Raw genomic sequence first — 19,024 nt, forward strand, 5'->3', positions numbered from 1 at the left:
TTGATTTTCAGATGTTATCGTTGCTTAGTGTCTGAATATGAATGGGCAATCTGGGATTTATAACGTCTTAAGCCTTAACATTAAGCAACAAATTATGAATGACTTAAGCATAATAAAAAGGAAATATTCACAGTTTGTAAATTTTGAGTGCAATTTTCACAGCCCGCTGCACTGCTTGAGTAGCTGGGGGTTGTAGCAGGATTCGTGACTGGTATCTAGCCGATCACAACTCTCCCAGGCCCTTTATTTCAATGTAATCAGGCTGGCGCTGGAAATCAGCGCGAGGCCGATTACAATATGGAAATCCATCATTAGCGAGCTTAAGCCCCCGTTTTCCCGCCTGTGGTGAACCATAGATGGTTACCACTATGGGTACTGAACCATAGATGGTTACCACTATGGGTACTGAACCATAGATGGTTACCACTATGGGTACTGAACCATAGATGGTTACCACTATGGGTACTGAACCATAGATGGTTAGCACTATGGGTACTTGTACATATGTTACTGTTGTCACTGTTGGGGTTAGGGTTGGGGTGTTCTACCTGTTGGTATTGTTCTGTGGTACACTCCGGTTGGCTCCGCCTACCTGTAGGAGTATAAAGGTCACTGCACTGCCTGGTGACCCTTTAGTCTGGGATTGTATTGTTAAGCAGTATGCTCCATTCTTGTTACTAATAAAAGCCTTTATTTCCCGGGTACGATCCAGCCTCCCGAGTGATTTAATCGCACATCACCGCCCATTGGGTACTTAGTTTTTTTGGGGGGAAAATTACCCCCATTGTATTTGTTTACTTAGACCACATTAAAATTTGAAGGAGATAATTTTGCTAGAAAATGTATGAATTCTCTGTCTTTGAGAGACTCTGGACCAGTGTTTACCAAGATCAGCAGATTTAACAAGATTTTTAAAACTAAATTTTTAAATAGTTATTTAGCCGCATTTATTTCTGCCTTTTTGGGGGCTTTTATTGTTCTGTAAAAGGCTAATCATCACTGGGTGTTTAGAGAGTGAATGTGGGGGTAGGCTGCTTCACCCAATCCTCTTTGCACCCCGGGGCATACATTCATGCTGGGATCAGTGTGTAGCTGGGACGAATGGGCATCTTAAGACCAGGGCTGATGAGGCTAATTGTAGAGCTCGTGTCACTGGCCTGGCTGAGATTGGCCATCTCGAGGTAGGCTGAGAATCAAACTCATGACTTTTCAGTGTCTTTGACTGAGTGTCACTGAAGCTGATGCGCTGGAGTTGCTCACAGTCAATCCTTCAGCTTAGGCTGCGCCCATTTTGTGGATGCCTAAACTTTCAAGCTGGTGGGTAAGGAGTGTGCACATTTTCAGCTGGCCACATTGCCTTAGTTTCTGTAGCAACAGGAGCTCACACAGGATTGGAAAACACCAAATAAGCCGTTTAAAATAGGGTCTTGTGTTTATTTCAGGACAATTTTGATCTGCCTGATTCACTATGCAGAATTGCTTCAACATCGATGACACTAACTGGCAGGAAGAACTTCTCACCAGCCATAATCAAAGGGAACAAGCAGTATCCAGTTCGTTACTGCTTGATCATTTTAGGCAGCTGGTTAATATTTGGGTGTTTTATGGTTTATTTTATCACTCCAAATGTTTCATTTGTTTGCTCAGGAAAAGTGTTGCAGTATTTGGTTACCTTATAATTAGTTTGACTGACTGGTGGCCAGGAGTTGATGCCACAACAGGGACGAGGTAAGGACTGTGCGCTGTGGGTATTCAGGGAGCACTTTTCCTACCTCAACTTCACTGAGCAGCAATGTGTGAAGTTCTGTTGCTTAACAGAGGAGCTTTCATAAAGCTACGACATTTGCTGCAGGCATGGACAGGGCAAGGCCAGCCCTGCCTTTTTAGGGTTTGAAGTGCAACCATTACTGAGTCTATTACCTGACTTGCCATCGTCATGTGACCTCTGCCATGAGGGAATGTCTAGGAGCAGCCATGATGCAGGCAACTCAACAAAGCCTCTCACTGAGAAGACATTAAAGAAGCACTGCTGTCCCTAAGCATGAGACACTGCCTATGGTTGCCAAGATGACCATGGTCCTTATTATGTTATGGACTCCTTTCAGATTGCAGTAGGTTATGGGCAACCTAGCCTACCTTTGCAGTCCACATGCTGTATGAGGGAGGTAACCAAGACCTCCACACCAGGAGGAACACACATTTTCTGCCTGATCAACAGACAAATTACCATGGAGAAGCACTGGACTTTGCTTGCATTGTGGCACCCAGTACCAGTTTGGCAGCTGTATCAATCCTAAGGGGTTCTACTCCCTCGAAGTGTTAACACACAAGCAATCAACATGCTCAGGTAAAGCTTCCACTACTTGGACCATTCAGAAAGAGATGTGCAGTACAGTCCTAAGTAGATATCCATATTTATGATTATGTGCTGCATACTCCATAACTTTGCCGTCATGTAGGATAGGCCTTTACCATCACCTGGACAGCAAGAAGTGAGCTTTCACTGCAGATGTGAGAGCTGACAGGAGAGAATCTATGAAGGTGGACACCACTGTTGTATTGATGAACTTGGTCCATGTTGGATAGAATGATTTCCATTCTGCATTGGAAGACTTGACACGATTTGGAGCTTGACTCTTCATGCTCTGTGACATGTGTCAGCTGACTGGTAGAACATAAGAACATAAGAAATAGGAGCAGGAGTAGGCCATCTAGCCCCTCGAGCCTGCCCAGCCATTCAATAAGATCATGGCTGATCTGAAGTGGATCAGTTCCACTTACCCGCCTGATCCCTATAACCCCTAATTCCCTGACCGATCAGGAATCCATCTATCCGTGATTTAAACATATTCAACGAGGTAGCCTCCACCACTTCAGTGGGCAGAGAATTCCAGAGATTCACCACCCTCTGAGAGAAGAAGTTCCTCCTCAACTCTGTCCTAAACTGACCCCCCCTTTATTTTGAGGCTGTGCCCTCTAGTTCTAGTTTCCTTTCTAAGTGGAAAGAATCTCTCCATCTCTACCCTATCCAGCCCCTTCATTATCTTATAGGTCTCTATAAGATCCCCCCTCAGCCTTCTAAATTCCAACGAATACAAACCCAATCTGCTCAGTCTCCCCTCATAATCAACACCCCTCATCTCTGGTATCAACCTGGTGAACCTTCTCTGCACTCCCTCCAAGGCCAATATATCCTTCCGCAAATAAGGGGACCAATACTGCACACAGTATTCCAGCTGCGGCCTCACCAATGCCCTGTACAGATGCATCAAGACATTTCTGCTTTTATATTCTATCCCCCTTGCGATATAGGCCAACATCCCATTTGCCTTCTTGATCACCTGTTGCAGACTGGGCTTTTGCGTCTCATGCACAAGGACCACCTGCAGACTGGGTTTTTGCGTCTCATGCACAAGGACCCCCAGGTCCCTCTGCACAGTAGCATGTTGTAATTTTTTTCCATTTAGATAATAATCCAATTTGCTATTATTTCTTCCAAAGTGAATAACCTCGCATTTGTCAACGTTATACTCCATCTGCCTGATCCTCGCCCACTCACTCAGCCTGTCCAAATCTCTCTGCAGACCTTCTACGCCCTCCACACGATTCACTTTTCCACTTATCTTTGTGTCGTCTGCAAACTTTGTTACCCTACACTCAGTCCCCTCCTCCAGATCGTCTATATAAATGGTAAATAGTTGAGGCCCCAGTACCGATCCCTGCGGCACGCCACTAGTTACCATCCGCCAACCAGAAAAGCACCCATTTATTCCGACTCTCTGCTTCCTGTCGGATAGCCAATCCCCAATCCACGCTAACATCCTACCCCCAACTCCGTGTGACCCAATCTTCTTCAGCAACCTTTTGTGAGGCACCTTATCAAACGCCTTTTGGAAATCCAAAAACACCGCATCCACCGGTGCACAGAGACTGCACAGTGCATCTAGAATTTCCTGGAATAAGCCCCCCACATTCTTCAATTGGCTGAGGCATCGCTCTGAGCCCTCTATAGCTGAGCTAATATATAATTTGTCCCTCTGGCAAGCTCACACCCTTGGCATCCTGCACACCAGTTAGTGATTCATCATGTGAAGATCTTCCTCTTGTCTAAAACATAAAGTTTTCGGGGAGGCGATGGCCTAGCGGTATTATCGCTGGACTATTAATCCACAAACTCAGCTCATGTTCTGAGGACTTGAGTTTGAATCCCGCCACAGCAGATGGTGGAATTTGAATTCAATATTTAAAAAAAATCTGGAATTAAGAATCTACTGATGACCATGAAACCTTTGTCAAAAAAACCCATCTGGTTCACTGATGTCCCTTAGGGAAGGAAATCTGCCGTCCTTACGCGGTCTGGCCTACATGTGATTCCAGAGCCACAGCAATGTGGTTGACTCTCAACTGCCTCCAAGGGCAACTAGGAACGGGCAATAAATGCTGGCCCAGCCAGCGATGCCCATGTCCAATGAATAAAAAATAAATAAAGTACATGTGGTACCAATGTCTGACCTGGTGCTTGGGAAGATTAGGTCGAGTGACAGTATCTTCAGGGAGATATAGCCACTCTTCCTTATGTGGTTCCATATTATCAATACCTGAAATTAAAGAAAAAGGATGTGTTATTTTTCAGTGTGAAGGGAGAGCAGATCAAGAGAGCTTAGCACAGTGAAAGCATTTACAGTTGATAGAACATCATGCACTGCCTGGGAAACAGCCCTGCCTGAGCACCCTGTCTCTTCATATTTGTGTTCTTGCGTGATTGGATTGCGAGGCCATGATAACGACTTAAGGCAGTGAAAAGTTAAAAGCAACAGATGTAGATTTAATGTTTCTGAACAAATTGTTTTTGGTTCTTTGCAGTTAATAGTTGTAGAGTTCACATTGATTTGCACGCAGTGCTGTATTTATAGAAGAGCAATCGTTTCTACGTTTCACCCACATAATTCTGATAACCAAAGCCTTTGGTTGGAGAGGAAAATGTCAAGTTTTCCTCATGGCGACCGTGAAGCACATTGGGATTATCTTCCTCGTTAAATGTGCTGGATAAATGTTCAATGTGATCTCCGCAGCAATGGGTAAAACCCCAGAATCCCATGTCATGAAAACAAAATTTGTCTTATGCATTCACCATAACCCAGTGTCACTGTTGATAATATAAAATTTGTATCATTCACCCGTATAATAGTCTAATATTCTGTGAAATTCTGTTTTCGAACGCGTCTTTAATAAAAGACACATGCAGCGTCACACTGCTGTTAATACTGTTTCATCAATTTCCTGCTCTCCACATATAAGAATATTGTTGATAATAATGTGCTGAAGCTTCAGTCTGCAGGGTATGGTGTCATCACAATGCTTTAATTGGATTGATGTCAAACACCACTGATGTCTATTTATAAATGGCTCTTCTGATTAGCCACCAATGTGATAGGGAGAACCTCAAATTTAAAAGTAGAGCTACACACAGCCTGACATCTGATGGCACTGCTTATATAATCAGTCACAGAGATGGCCTTTCATTTGTTTGCCCACATCCTTCCCCCGTCTGAAGGGCAGATAAATGCTCTGATCTAGACCTTCCTCTCTCAACTGCATTAGGATCATTCGGAACTTTTATTGTGAGAAAGGTTATTGACAGCTCCAGGGTCTCGGGTTCGACTCCCGGCTCGGGTCACTGTCTGTGTGGAGTTTGCACATCCTCCTCGTGTCTGCGTGGGTTTCCTCCAGGTGCTCTGGTTTCCTCCCACAATCCAAAGATGTGCGGGTTAGGTTGATTGGCCAGGTTAAAAAAAAAAATTGCCCCTTAGAGTCTTGAGATGCGTAGGTTAGAGGGATTAGCAGGTAAATATGTGGGGGTAGGGCCTGGGTGGGATTGTGGTCGGTGCAGACTCGATGGGCTGAATGGCCTCCTTCTGCACTGTAGGGTTTCTATGATGATTTCTATGATGACATGAATCTTACAGTGTTGAGGGGAAATGTTTCGAATGGGTTGGCAGTTAGCCAGTGGGTTTTTTTTTGTAGATTTAGGAGGAGAACTCGCAACTTTCTCTCAGCCTTTGCGTGAATATGGCTGGCTTGGGAGCGTGAATATGAGTGAGCTTTTTCTCATTAGACCAGATTCCCTTCTCGAACTGGACTGTACACTCTTGGGCCATGGATCTCCTTCCTTGTGTCCCCTGTCCTGGACGGGCAGTTTTACTCCTGACTGTCTCCCTGTTGAGGGGGTGTCCAAAAGGGTTGCCAATTAAACTGTGTAGGGGTAAAGCTCTGTGACAATTACTGCTGCTGAGTTGAAATGAATAAAACCATCCTGGCAGTAGTATAGATTATTAATGGAAACAAATACAATTGTTTTGATGGAACAGTTTGGATCCTTCACTGCTACCAGTGCTGCTGATTTAGAGAATTTAACACCTTGAGTGTGACATTCACCTTGATAACATGTTGATATTTATTACACCGAGAGGTGTCATGTGATTCATTTTGGTAGGACTAATTTAAATGTGGATTACAGGGTCAAAGGTACGGTTCTGAAGACTGTGGAGGAACAGAGAGATCTTGGGGTCCATATCCACAGATCTCTAAAGGTTGCCACTTGTGGTGAACCATAGATGGTTACCACTATGGGTACTTGTACATATGTTACTCTTGTTACTGTTGGGGTTAGGGTTGGGGTGTTCCACCTGTTAGCATTGTTCTGTGGTACACTCCGTTTGGCTCCGCCTTCTTATAGGAGTATAAAGGTCACTGCTACTTCCTAGTGGCCCTTAGTCTGGGATAGTATTGTTAAGCAGTATGCTCTATTCTTGTTGTGAATAAAAGCCTTTATTCCCGGGTACGATCTAGCCTCCTGAGTGGATTAATCGCGCATCACCACTCAAGTGGATAGAGCTGTGAAGAAGGCCTATAGTGTGTTAGCTTTTATTAACAGGGGGTTGGAGTTAAAGAGCTGTGGGGTTATGCTGCAACTGTACAGGACCTTGGTGAGACCACATTTGGAATATTGTGTGCAGTTCTGGTCACCTCACTATAAGAAGGATGTGGAAGCACTGGAAAGAGTGCAGAGGAGATTTACCAGGATGCTGCCTGGTTTGGAGGGTAGGTCTTATGAGGAAAGGTTGCGGGAGCTAGGGCTGTTCTCTCTGGAGCGGAGGAGGCTGAGGGGAGACTTAATAGAGGTTTATAAAATGATGAAGGGGATAGATAGAGTGAACGTTCAAATATTTCCTCGGGTGGATGGAACTATTACAAGGGGGCATAACTATAGGGTTCATGGTGGGAGATATAGGAAGGATATCAGAGGTAGGTTCTTTACTCAGAGAGTGGTTGGGGTGTGGAATGGACTGCCTGCAGTGATAGTGGAGTCAGGCACTTTAGGAACATTTAAGCGGTTATTGGATAGGCACATGGAGCACACCAGGATGATAGGGAGTGGGATAGCTTGATCTTGGTTTCAGATAAAGCTCGGCACAACATCGTGGGCCGAAGGGCCTGTTCTGTGCTGTACTGTTCTATATTCTATGTTCTAAGAGCTTTCTATTGCAGAATAGTCAAACATTTATAGTGGAGGGTGTAAAGCATAAAGACATGTACATGTTTTTAATATATTTTGAAGTAGTTTGCATATCGCAGCAAGTGTAAATGTTCTGACAATGGAGTTATTTGCTCATTTAACTTAGAATGGATCAACTCAATGCAAACATGTGCCATTCTGCATCCTATTAAAGATCACTGACAGGAGGGCTGTTTGTAAATGAGCACTTGACTTCTGCACAATTCACAATACATCTATTACCTTGCTATAGGCTATTTAGAAAGCAGAGCTTTACAATCCAGAAAGCAAGGAGAGTATTTGCTTTTTCATCTGCAGGTCTGTGTTGCTGTGTTCATCTTTCATCTGCAGTCGTGCCCTTCGAATGCCTTTCCCAGAGAACAGCTGTCTCCTGTCACACCATTTCTGGCTTAACAAGGAGGAGGTGGCTCCTGCAGGGAAGATGATACAAAGCAGCGCATTCTTTGACTTTTATTTGTTTTTTATTTAAAACTACAGCAGCATCTTCATTTATCTGAATTAAATTATTTTGTTGGAAGTCCTTAGTTTCTATGTTTCAGCTATTTTAGATGCAACCGCATTCGGAGCCTCTTTGCTCTGGTACTGTAGAGAATGTGTAGAGGTCACTATTGCCATCTTGGATACAAGAGAAATGGCTTCGGAACAGACGTAGGTCACTTGGCCCTTCAAGCCTGCTCAGCTATTCAATAAGATCATGGTTGATCTAATTGTAACCTCACCATCCTCTTTCTCCCAACCACACATACTCTCTTGCCTCCTCACTCCCCAGCTCCTTCACTCTCTCTCTACCCCCAACACATTCTCTCTCCCCCGCCCTGCCCCAACACTTCCAGTCAGTCACTTACTCAGACCCTGCTCCCACTGCTCTGCTTCAGTATGCCTGAGCACTGCTCCCACAGCGTCATGCACCATTCTGGCCTGCCTGGAACTGCTCTGGACATCCAAGGTCCACTCCCTGGGCCCGGCTGCCCAGCCTTCAGCTCCCCAGCTGCTGCTCTATGGCCTTTGGTCCACTAGCCCTCAGCTCCCCACACCTCGACTCCCTGGCCCTCAGCTCCCCACAACTCAGCTCCTTGGCCCTCGGCTCCACAACCCTAAGCACCCTGGTCCATGGTGCGCTGGGCCTCTGCTCCCTGGTGCTTGGTAACCTGCATCTCAGCTCCCCACGCCTGAGCTCCCCACACCTCGGCTCCCTGGCTCTGAGCTCCCCACACCTCATTTCCCTGGCCCTCAGCTCCCCACACCTCGTCTCCCTGGCCCTCAACTCCCCACACCTCGGCTCCCTGGCCCTCAGCTCCCTGGCCCTCAGCTTCCCACACCTCATTTCCCTGGTCCTCGGCTCCTTGGGCCCCACTCCTCAGCTCCCTGGCCCTAAGCTCCCCACACCTCGGTTCCCTGGCCCTCGTCTCCTTGGGCCCCACTCCTCAGCTCCCTGACCCGAAGCTCCGCAACCCTAAGCAGCCTGGTCCCTGGTGCCCCGGGCCTCTGCTCCCTGGTCCTTGGTAACCTGCATCTCAGCTCCTCACGCCTCAGCTCTCCACTCTTCAGCTTCCTGGCACCAAACACACTGCCATGAGTGAACCTCTCAGCAGCAAACATTAGAGAGAATTGACCTGTGATTGGAGAAGCATTTCCATGAAAAATCTTCCATTCACACTTACCTCTTTGACCAGCATTTTGAAAACTAGTTCCAGGAGCCACAGAGAGGGGCTTCACAGCCTTAATTGGCCCATGGGCCATACATTGGACAAGCCTGTGATGGACAGAGCTAATCCCACAACCAAAGGATGGGATCTAAGCTTCGATATACATGTGGTGGACAATTAAACAAGTAACAGGAGGAGGATCCACAAATATCCTTTTCCTCAATGATGGGAAAGTCCAGCACATCAGCGCAAAAGAAAAGGCATTTGCAACATTTTTCAACCAGAAGTGCTGGGTGGACTGCTCCATAACTGAACTCCTCCCCAAGCTGTTCTGGTACATCTAGAACACTGGCATCTACCCAACAATGTGAAAAATTGCCCAACTCTGTCCTGTACACAGAAAGCAGGACAAATCCACTCAGCCAATTATTGCCCCATCAGTCTACTCTCGATCATCAGCTTAGTGATGGAAAGTTCATCGATAGTGATATCAAGCGGCGCTAACTCAGCAACAACCTGCACACTGATGCTCACTGGCAATAACCTGGCAACGTGAAAAACTGCCCAGGTATTCCCTGTCCACAAAAAGCAGGACAAATCCAACCAGGTCAATTACTGCCCCATCAGTTCACTCTCTATCCTTAGCAAAGTGATGGAAAGTGTTGCCAACAGTGCTATTAAGCGGCACTTAGCAATAACCTGCTCACTGACGCTCAGTTTGATTTCTGTCAGGGCCACTCAGTTCCTGAAGCTATTGCAGCCTTAGTCCCGACGTGGACAGAAGAACTGAATTCCAGAGGTGAGAGTGGCTGCCCTTGGCATCAAGGTAATATTTGACATTAGGGAGCCCGAGCTGTACTGGAGTCAATGGGAATCAAGAGGGAAACTCTCCACAGATTGGAGTCATACCGAGGACAATGGTTGCGGTTGTTGGAGGTCAATTATCTCATTCATAGGACATCATTGCAGGACTTCTTCACGGTGGTGACCCAGACTGCACTACCATCAGCTGCTTCATCAGTGCTTCATGAATCTCTATCATAAGGTCAGAAGTGGGGATGTTCTCTGATGATTGCACAATCTTCAGCACCATTCACGACTCCGGACTGCAGTCATAGAGTATTCATAGAAACCCTACAGTACAGAAAGAGGCCATTCGGCCCGTCGAGTCTGCACCGACCACAAACCCACCCAGGCCCTACCCCCATATCCCTACATATTTACCCACTAATCCTTCTAACCTACGCATCTCAGGACACTAAGGGCAATTTTTAGCATGGCCAATCAACCTAACCCGCACATTTTTGGACTGTGGGAGGAAACCGGAGCACCCGGAGGAAACCCACGCAGGCACGAGGAGAATGTGCAAACTCCACACAGACAGTGACCCAAGCCGGGAATCGAACCCAGGTCCCTGGAGCTGTGAAGCAGCAGTGCTAACCACTGTGCTACCGTGCCGCCCTGTGTCCATATACAGCCTGTGTCCATATGCAGCAAGACCTAGACAAGATTCAGGCTTGGTCTGATAAGTGACAAGTAACATTCACATTGCACAGGTGCCTGGCAATGACAATCTCCAACAAGAGAGAATCCAACCATCTCCCTTTGAAATTCACTGGCATTACCATTGCTGAATCCCCCACTATCAACATTCGGGGGTTACTGTTGACCAGAAACTGAATGGGGTCAGTCATATAAATACTGTGGCCACCAGAGCAGGTCAGAGGACGAGAATCCTGCAGAGAGGAATTCATCACCTGACTCCCTAAAGCATGTCCATCATCCAACTGACACAAGTCAGGAGTGTAATGGAATACTCTCCATTTGCCTGGATGAGTGCAACTCTAACAACACTCAAGAAGGTCGACACCAACAAGGACAAAGCTACCCATTTGCTTGGCACCCCATTTAACATTCATTCCCTCCAGCACTGTTGCACAGTAGAGCAGTGTCTATCATCTACAAGATGCATTGAAGCAACTCACCAAGACTCCTTCAACAGCATCTTCGAAACCAAGGGAGACAGTGGTTTAATGGTAATGTCGTTCTACCAGTAATCCAGAGACCCAGGCTAATGCTCATGGCAGCTAGTGGAATTTGAAATCAGTGAATAAAATCTGGAATTGAAGCTACTCTCAGTAATAATGATGACGATCAAACCATTGTTGATTGTTGTAAAAACCCATCTGGTTCACTAATACCCTTAGGGAAGGAAATCTGCCGTCCTTATCTGGTCTGTCCTACATGTGACTCCAGACCCACAGTAATGTTAACTGCCCTCTGAAATAACCAAGCCAGCTACTCAGTTCAGGGGCATTTAGGATTGGGCAGTAAATGCTGGCCTAGCCAGCGATGCCCATATCCCATGAAATAATTTTTTAAAAGGCCAACTAAATTTCATAGCACCTTCTATTAAACAAACATGCAAAAGGATTTTGTTTGTAGCTTGGTAGCCCTAATTACTAACTAACCAGCTTTACCTTTTGCAATTTTCCACCAGTTGCAGAATCTGCTCATGTGCCACCAGTGAGTAATCTGATTTGACATCACTAAAGGAGTCCATATTGGAAAATTTTAAACTATTAAATGAAGTTGCCAAGCTGCAGAATTTAATACCAGATTAACCTTAATAGGTGCTTTTCAAAGAAAACAACACATCTCAGCCTTCCATTGAGTTGTTTATAAATACAGCACAGAAGGATTATCAGGCTGGTTTAAGTAGAGAGTGGGGGAGTAAATGAAGTTGAAATTTGAACTGTTTCTGCATTGCTAATTGTACACAAGTTGAAAATCCACCACTCAATTTTAACATGACTGCTTATTAAATATTGGAGAGAGGTTTACTCGAAATACCTTTCTTTCATGCTTTCTTTGCGTATTAAAGCATTTTTTTGTACAGTATCGGGGTCTCAATGAAATAAATTTTGTGGTTTAAATCATGGTATAAAACTTCCCTTAAAATCATGAATGGTGAATTTGAGAGGACGGTCAGGATGGTGAATTTGAGAGGATGGTCAGGATGGTGAATTTGAGAGGATGGTCTGGAATTTCTAATCCCTATCAGGAGAGGTGTCAAGGCGGGTGCAAATGCGAAATCTCGCTGGAAGGTCTGAGATGCCATTTCCAATGACATAAAAGCAGGAAGCGATTGGACCCTTTTCCATCAATGGTGATTCAATGACAGCACTTCATACTGAAGGCAGATGGACTCCTCCATCATGTGTTGCAATCTGAGGAATCCATAGAATCCCAACAGAACAGAAGGAGGCCATTTGGCCCATCAAATTTGCACCAAATCTCCAAAGGAACATCTTACCACCTTCCTCCCCTTCCCTGTAACCTCATGCTTTTACCATTATGAATCCACCTAACCTACACATCTTCGGACACTAAAGGGCAATTTAACATGGCCAATGCACCTAACTTAAACAAGTTTGGACTGTGAAAGGAAACAGGGACAGTCAGAGGAAACCCACGCAGATATGGGAAGAATGTACATACTCCACACAGACAGTGATCCAAGCTGGGAATCGAACCTGGGTCCCTGGCGCTGTGAGGCAGCAGTGCTAACCACTGTGCCACAGTGCCGCCCCTGACCTGAACTTAGCTTTCCAGAGAGTCCTGCAAAAGAAAGGAGAGATACTTAGTGCACTGCAGGGGACTGTGAAACGGGAGACATTACTCACAATATGGTACAGAAACAGAAAATAGTGGAAAATCTCAGCAGGTTTGACAGCATCTGTAGAGGGAGACAGAGCCAATGTTTTGAGTCTGGAGGACTTTGTTGAATGCTGCCAACCTCACTGTCAGCACAGGCACAGTCCACATCCTCGCTGGCCGGTTGGATGGTTCTGTTCTCAGATTTAGAGAGGACATTTATCTCAGTTGCTCTTCCATTGGCATAGGACCTCTTTTATTGTGAACCAACTTGTCCTGCAGGAAGACGGTTGAAGAAAGCCCATCCAATTTCCTTTTCAAAATCACTGATTGCTTTCATTTCCATCACGCTAATTTGCCGAGACCTTCAAGTTATGGGAACAGTTTTACTTTGTCTACCTAATCCAAACTTGTAATCTTGTACATCTCAGTACAATCTCTCCTGAATGTTCTTTGTTGCAGGGAGATCAAGGCCACCTTCTCCTAGCTAACCTTGTAAGTAAAAACCCACAAGCGCAGATGTCAAGAATGCCTGGCATGTGTAGGTGGCAAGTAGAGACCTGGACAGGATCAGGACACATGTTCCAGAGGGATGAGGTCAGATGGAGATGTGAGGGCGTGTGAGGTGAATCCCTTGGGGCGAGATCCTTGTGAATGTGTGATAGGCTTGTGAGTTGAGAGTGGCGTGATGGCGGAATAGAGATCTTTCATCATCTCCCTGCACTGGGTGGCTGATCTCTTTTGCCGTGCATTGCCACTGAACACTGGTGCATCCGCATCCCAAGCTGAATTGGTCAACTTGCTTGCAGTTCTGCATCCAGCGCAGGAGTAGAGGGCCTCCACCGCATCAAACAGCTGCCCCAGTGATGCGTCACTAGATTTGGGCACTTGCTCCCTTTAAATGCCAGTTCTTTTCTGCAGCTTTCCTGAGCTGAAGGAGTGCGAAGGTGGTACAGGGGTGCCCTTTAAAGACAGTCATGATGTGGAGATGCCGGCGTTGGACTGGGGTGAACACAGTAAGAGTTTTAACAACACCAGGTTAAAGTCCAACAGGTTTATTTGGTAGCAAATACCATTAGCTTTTGGAGTGCTGCTCCTTCGTCAGATGGAGATTTCCACTCCATCTGACGAAGGAGCAGCGCTCCGAAAGCTAATGGTATTTGCTACCAAATAAATCTGTTGGACTTTAACCTGGTGTTGTTAAAACTCCTACTTTAAAGACAGTGCCAGGAGCCCTGAGGGCATGGCAGAGTCAGCGAATTAGAGGTCATCAACTAGCAATACAGCATGATCCCCCAGGATTACTAACGACTGAGGCTGGGAGTGCACGATATGGCACAAAAACTCGCCAGTGTGATCGGCGGGTCCAACACCAACTTTAACGAACGTTGCCAATTTCAGGGAAAATCCCAGCCTGTGCAATTTGCAGTGCATTCATACCGGGTGATGCAAAAATAACTAATAGTAGTTTCTGGATGGTAGTCATCATCATTTATTAGATTCCGAGTATAAGTGGAGACCATTGTGTTAATGTAACACTAATAGAATGATCACAGTATGCTTAACTCACAGAAACGGAGCTATGGTCAAGGAGTGCCACCTTGTTAAAACAACTGTTGAGTGTTATTCAATAATTATATGTGGAGGAATCAGTTAGAGAACTCCAATTGGAGCTATGGCTGGAGTTTATGAAATTTTAATCACAAAGTACAGACGTACCCAATGACCCTGTGCTTGCAAAACAGAGGGGGCAATTTTGAGCCTGTACTTTCCGTCTGCGGTATAACCACGTGTAGAGTTTATTATTTATTAGTCACAAGTAAGGCTTGCATTAACACTGCAATGAAGTTACTGTGAAATTCCCCTGGCCGCCACACTCCAGCGCCTGTTCGGGTCAATGCACCCTAACCAGCAAGTCTTTCGGACTGTGGGAGGAAACTGGAGCGCCCGGAGGAAACCCACGCAGATACGGGGAGAACGTGCAAACTCTACACAGACAGTGACCCAAACCGGGAATCGAACCCGAGTCCCTGGCGCTGTGAAGCAGCAGTGCTAACCACTGTGCGACTGTGCCGCCCAATATCGCGTGCTCAAAATCCGGAGAGTGCGATTCGCACCTGCGAGTTTCTGATCTTCCTGGCTCCTTGCCTATGGAGTGGCCTGAAACACCACAGGACTGCAAAACACTCATTTTAATACATTAGCATGCCATTAGCGAGCACTCTGTCTGGGATTCTCTCCCCCCGCCCCCCCACATTGGATATTCAGTGGGAGCTGGCGTGGTGACATGCCAACGCCATTTCCAACAGATCAACAGAAGTATGAACAGGCACCTTCTCCGAGGGAAGTATCGAAGGTGAGCGCTCTGTGGTGGACCCTCTGTGGTGTACACTGCTCAGGGGATACCGTCCTCTTCTGCAGTGCAATTGCACTGACCAGGACAACCACTGCATCCCAAGGTGGGTAGTTCACCCTGCTGGAGTGTGGGTACAGGGTTTCACGCCTCTGCACCACTCCGTCGAGCAGTCTGCTGAGGGCCCCCTCTGTGAAATACAGTGCAGGCTTCCTGTTGATGTGGAAAGAGTGCTGTGGAGTGCTGGCGTGCTGCTGATGCGGAGTTCCCCTGTTAGGTTGTTAGGCAGCAGGCAAATCAGAAGGGACGCGGCGCTGGAGATGTGTGAAACTTGTGGGAATAAAAATGAATACCAATGAGCTGTAAGATTCATCTGACAACACAGCAGCGCCATTGGCGGGAAATACTCTGCTTTTCACATTGGAACCAACACAACCATTGTTTGGTAAGATTCTCCGCCGCCATGATGTCCAACATTAGATATGAATCTGTGATTGGACAACACTTGGTGAACAATCCTGATTGTGCTAAAACAAACATTGGAAACTAATTTAAGGTTATCAGTTGGACTTGCACTGTGACGCATTTGCACATGGTGGAAGCTTTTATATATATATAATATATATATATATATTCACACACAAGACACTGTCCTTTGGAGACAGAATGAGCAAGTGCACGCATTGCATCTTTTTCAACTAAACTAAAGCTTGGTTGACAGCCTGGTTCATTCCTCAGGGCAATGCCTTGATCAATCATTATCAACCTGCTTGGTTTGAATTTGCACAAAAACAAGGCAGTTAACTGTTCCCTGGTGCATCCTCCATGGCAATGCCTCGACCAATGAGATTCCCTTGCCAGCCAATCAGCATTCTCTTCTCATGCTGTATAATGTGTTATTCACTTTACGACTGGTCTTCTTACGAACAGTGGTGCAGTGGGAAATGTTTAAGTGCAGGAGCTTGAAGGGAATACATTGGCCATATCGTTTCTAAATCTACTATGACATTGTTGTCCAATGAATGAGTCATTGTATTTTGTGGTGTAAATTCCTGTAAAGCTGCCAGCAGAGAATACGAACAGTATCTCACACCCCCCCAATGCCATCTCACTAAAGGAACAATGTGACTCACTGGGTGGGATTTTACCGCCTCGCTCCAACAAGACTATAAATTCCCGCCCGAGGTGAATGGACATTTCCAAACTCCATCCCTCGTCCGCTTTGATTCCGTGACGGGCGGAGTAGAATTCGAGAGACTCTCTCTTCCCACACTTACACTCTCTCCCACTCCTGCTCACCCTCTCTCTCCTCCCTCCACACTCTCTCTCTCTCTCCTCCCCCACACTCTCTCTCTCTGCCCCCCCCACACACTCTCTCTCTCCCCCCACACTCTCTCTCTCCTCCCCACACTCTCTCTCTCCCCCCCACACTCTCTCTCCCTCCTCCCCCACACTCTCTCTCTCCTCCACCACACTCTCTCTCTCCTCCACCACACTCTCTCTCTCCTCTCCCCACACTCTCTCTCTCTCCTCCCCCACACTCTCTCTCTCTGCCCCCCCACACACTCTCTCTCTCCCCCCACACTCTCTCTCTCCCCCCCACACTCTCTCTCTCCTCTCCCCACACTCTCTCTCTCTCCTCCCCCACACTCTCTCTCTCTCCTCCCCCACACTCTCTCTCTCTGCCCCCCCACACACTCTCTCTCTCCCCCCACACTCTCTCTCTCCTCCCCACACTCTCTCTCCCCCACACTCTCTCTCTCCCCCCCACACTCTCTCTCTCCTCCACCACACTCTCTCTCTCCTCCCCCCACACTCTCTCTCTCTCCTCCCCCACACTCTCTCTCTCTGCCCCCCCACACACTCTCTCTCTCCCCCCACACTCTCTCTCTCCTTCCCACACTCTCTCTCCCCCCCCCACACTCTCTCTCCCCCCACACTCTCTCTCTCCCCCCCACACTCTCTCTCTCTCCTCCCCCCACACTCTCTCTCTCCCCCCACACTCTCTCTCTCTCCCCCCACACTCTCTCTCTCTCCCCCCACACTCTCTCTCTCCCCCCACACTCTCTCCCTCCTCCCCCCACACTCTCTCTCTCCCTCTCCTCCCCCCACACTCTCTCTCTCCCTCTCCTCCCCCCACACTCTCTCTCTCTCTCCTCCCACACTCTCTCTCTCCTCCCCCCACACTCTCTGTCTCTCCTCCCCCCACACTCTCTCTCTCTCCTCCCCCCACATTATCTCTCTCTCCTCCCCCCACACTATCTCTCTTTCCTCCCCCCCCTCTCTATCCTCCCCCCACACTCTCTCTCTCCTCCCCCACACTCTCTCCCTCCTCCCCCACACTCTCTCTCTCCTCCCCCCACACTCCCTCGCTCCTCCCCCACACTCTCTCCCTCCTCCCCCACACTCTCTCTCTCCTCCCCCCACTCTCCCTCTCTCCTCCCCCCCACGCTCTCTCTCCCTCCCCCGCACACTCTCTCTCTCTCCTCCCCCCACGCTCTCTCTCCCTCCCCCCCACACTCTCTCTCTCTCCTCCCCCCACACTCTCTCTCTCCCCCACACACTCTCTCTCTCTCACCCCACACTCTCTCTCTCCTCCCCCCACACTCTCTCTCTCTCTCCTCCCCCCCCACATTCTCTCTCTCCTCCCTGTGGTGAACCATCATTGGTTCCCACCAGGTAGTACTGAGCCAGGGTCTGGCCAGTACTATGAGTCTGTATATATGTTACTGTTGGGGTTAGGGTTGGGCTGTTCTACATGTTACTGTTGGGGTTAGGGTTGGGCTGTTCTACATGTTACTGTTGGGGTTAGGGTTGGGCTGTTCTACATGTTACTGTTGGGGTTAGGGTTGGGCTGTTCTACCTGTAATATAGTTATTATGGTACATCCCAGTCGGGCTCCGCCTCCTGGGAGAGGTATAAAGGTCACTGCTCTGTCTGGGACCCTTCAGTCTAGGATCGTGTATTATATATGGTAGCTCTATTGTAGTAGTCAATAAAAGCCTTTATTTCCTCGAGCATCTCTAGCCTCGTGAGTTATATCGCGCATCAATTTTATTGACGACTAATTGAACTCTCGTCGTTGAAAAAAAAAGAAAAAGACACAGAGAGCATGGAGCAAATGCTTAAACCCGAACGGCTTACGCTGGACCCACGTGCGGCGGGCGCCTCGAACACCTTCGACCACTGGTTGAAATGTTTTCAGGATTACCTCGAAGCCTCCGCAGCGGTCACCACGGACGACGACAGACTCCGGGTCCTCCACGCGAGGGTAAGCGACGCTGTATATTTAGCGATCCGTGCGGCCACCGACTACAAAAGGGGCCCTTGAGCTTCTTAAGAAGCGCTACATTAAACCGCCAAACGAGATGCATGCTCGATATCTCTTAGCCACTCGACGACGCAGCCCGGCGAAACGACGGAACAGTACGCGTGCGAGCTCCTACAGCTAGCCAGGGGCTGTAACTGCAAAGCAGTGTCGGCAGACCAGAACATGAACGACCCTCGCTCGAGATGCGTTTGTGGCAGGAATCGGCTCGTCTTACATCCGCCTTCGGCTGTTGGAGCAAGGTAATCTCGATCTCACTAAGTCTATAGAGCTAGCGGATACGCTAGAAACGGCCTCCAAAAGCCTGGCGATGTATCCCGACGACCACGTGGAGACAGCGTAGCAGGGGCAGTCACAGACCCCACTTCGTCCAGCGGGTCCGAAAAGCTGCGTGATGGCGTGCCCACCCTCGGGCCTGACGACGGCAGCAGCTCCAGGCGACCCGCGGTGTTACTTCTGTGGGG

This window comes from Mustelus asterias, chromosome 25 (assembly GCF_964213995.1).
Source record: "Mustelus asterias chromosome 25, sMusAst1.hap1.1, whole genome shotgun sequence".
NCBI lineage: Eukaryota > Metazoa > Chordata > Chondrichthyes > Carcharhiniformes > Triakidae > Mustelus > Mustelus asterias.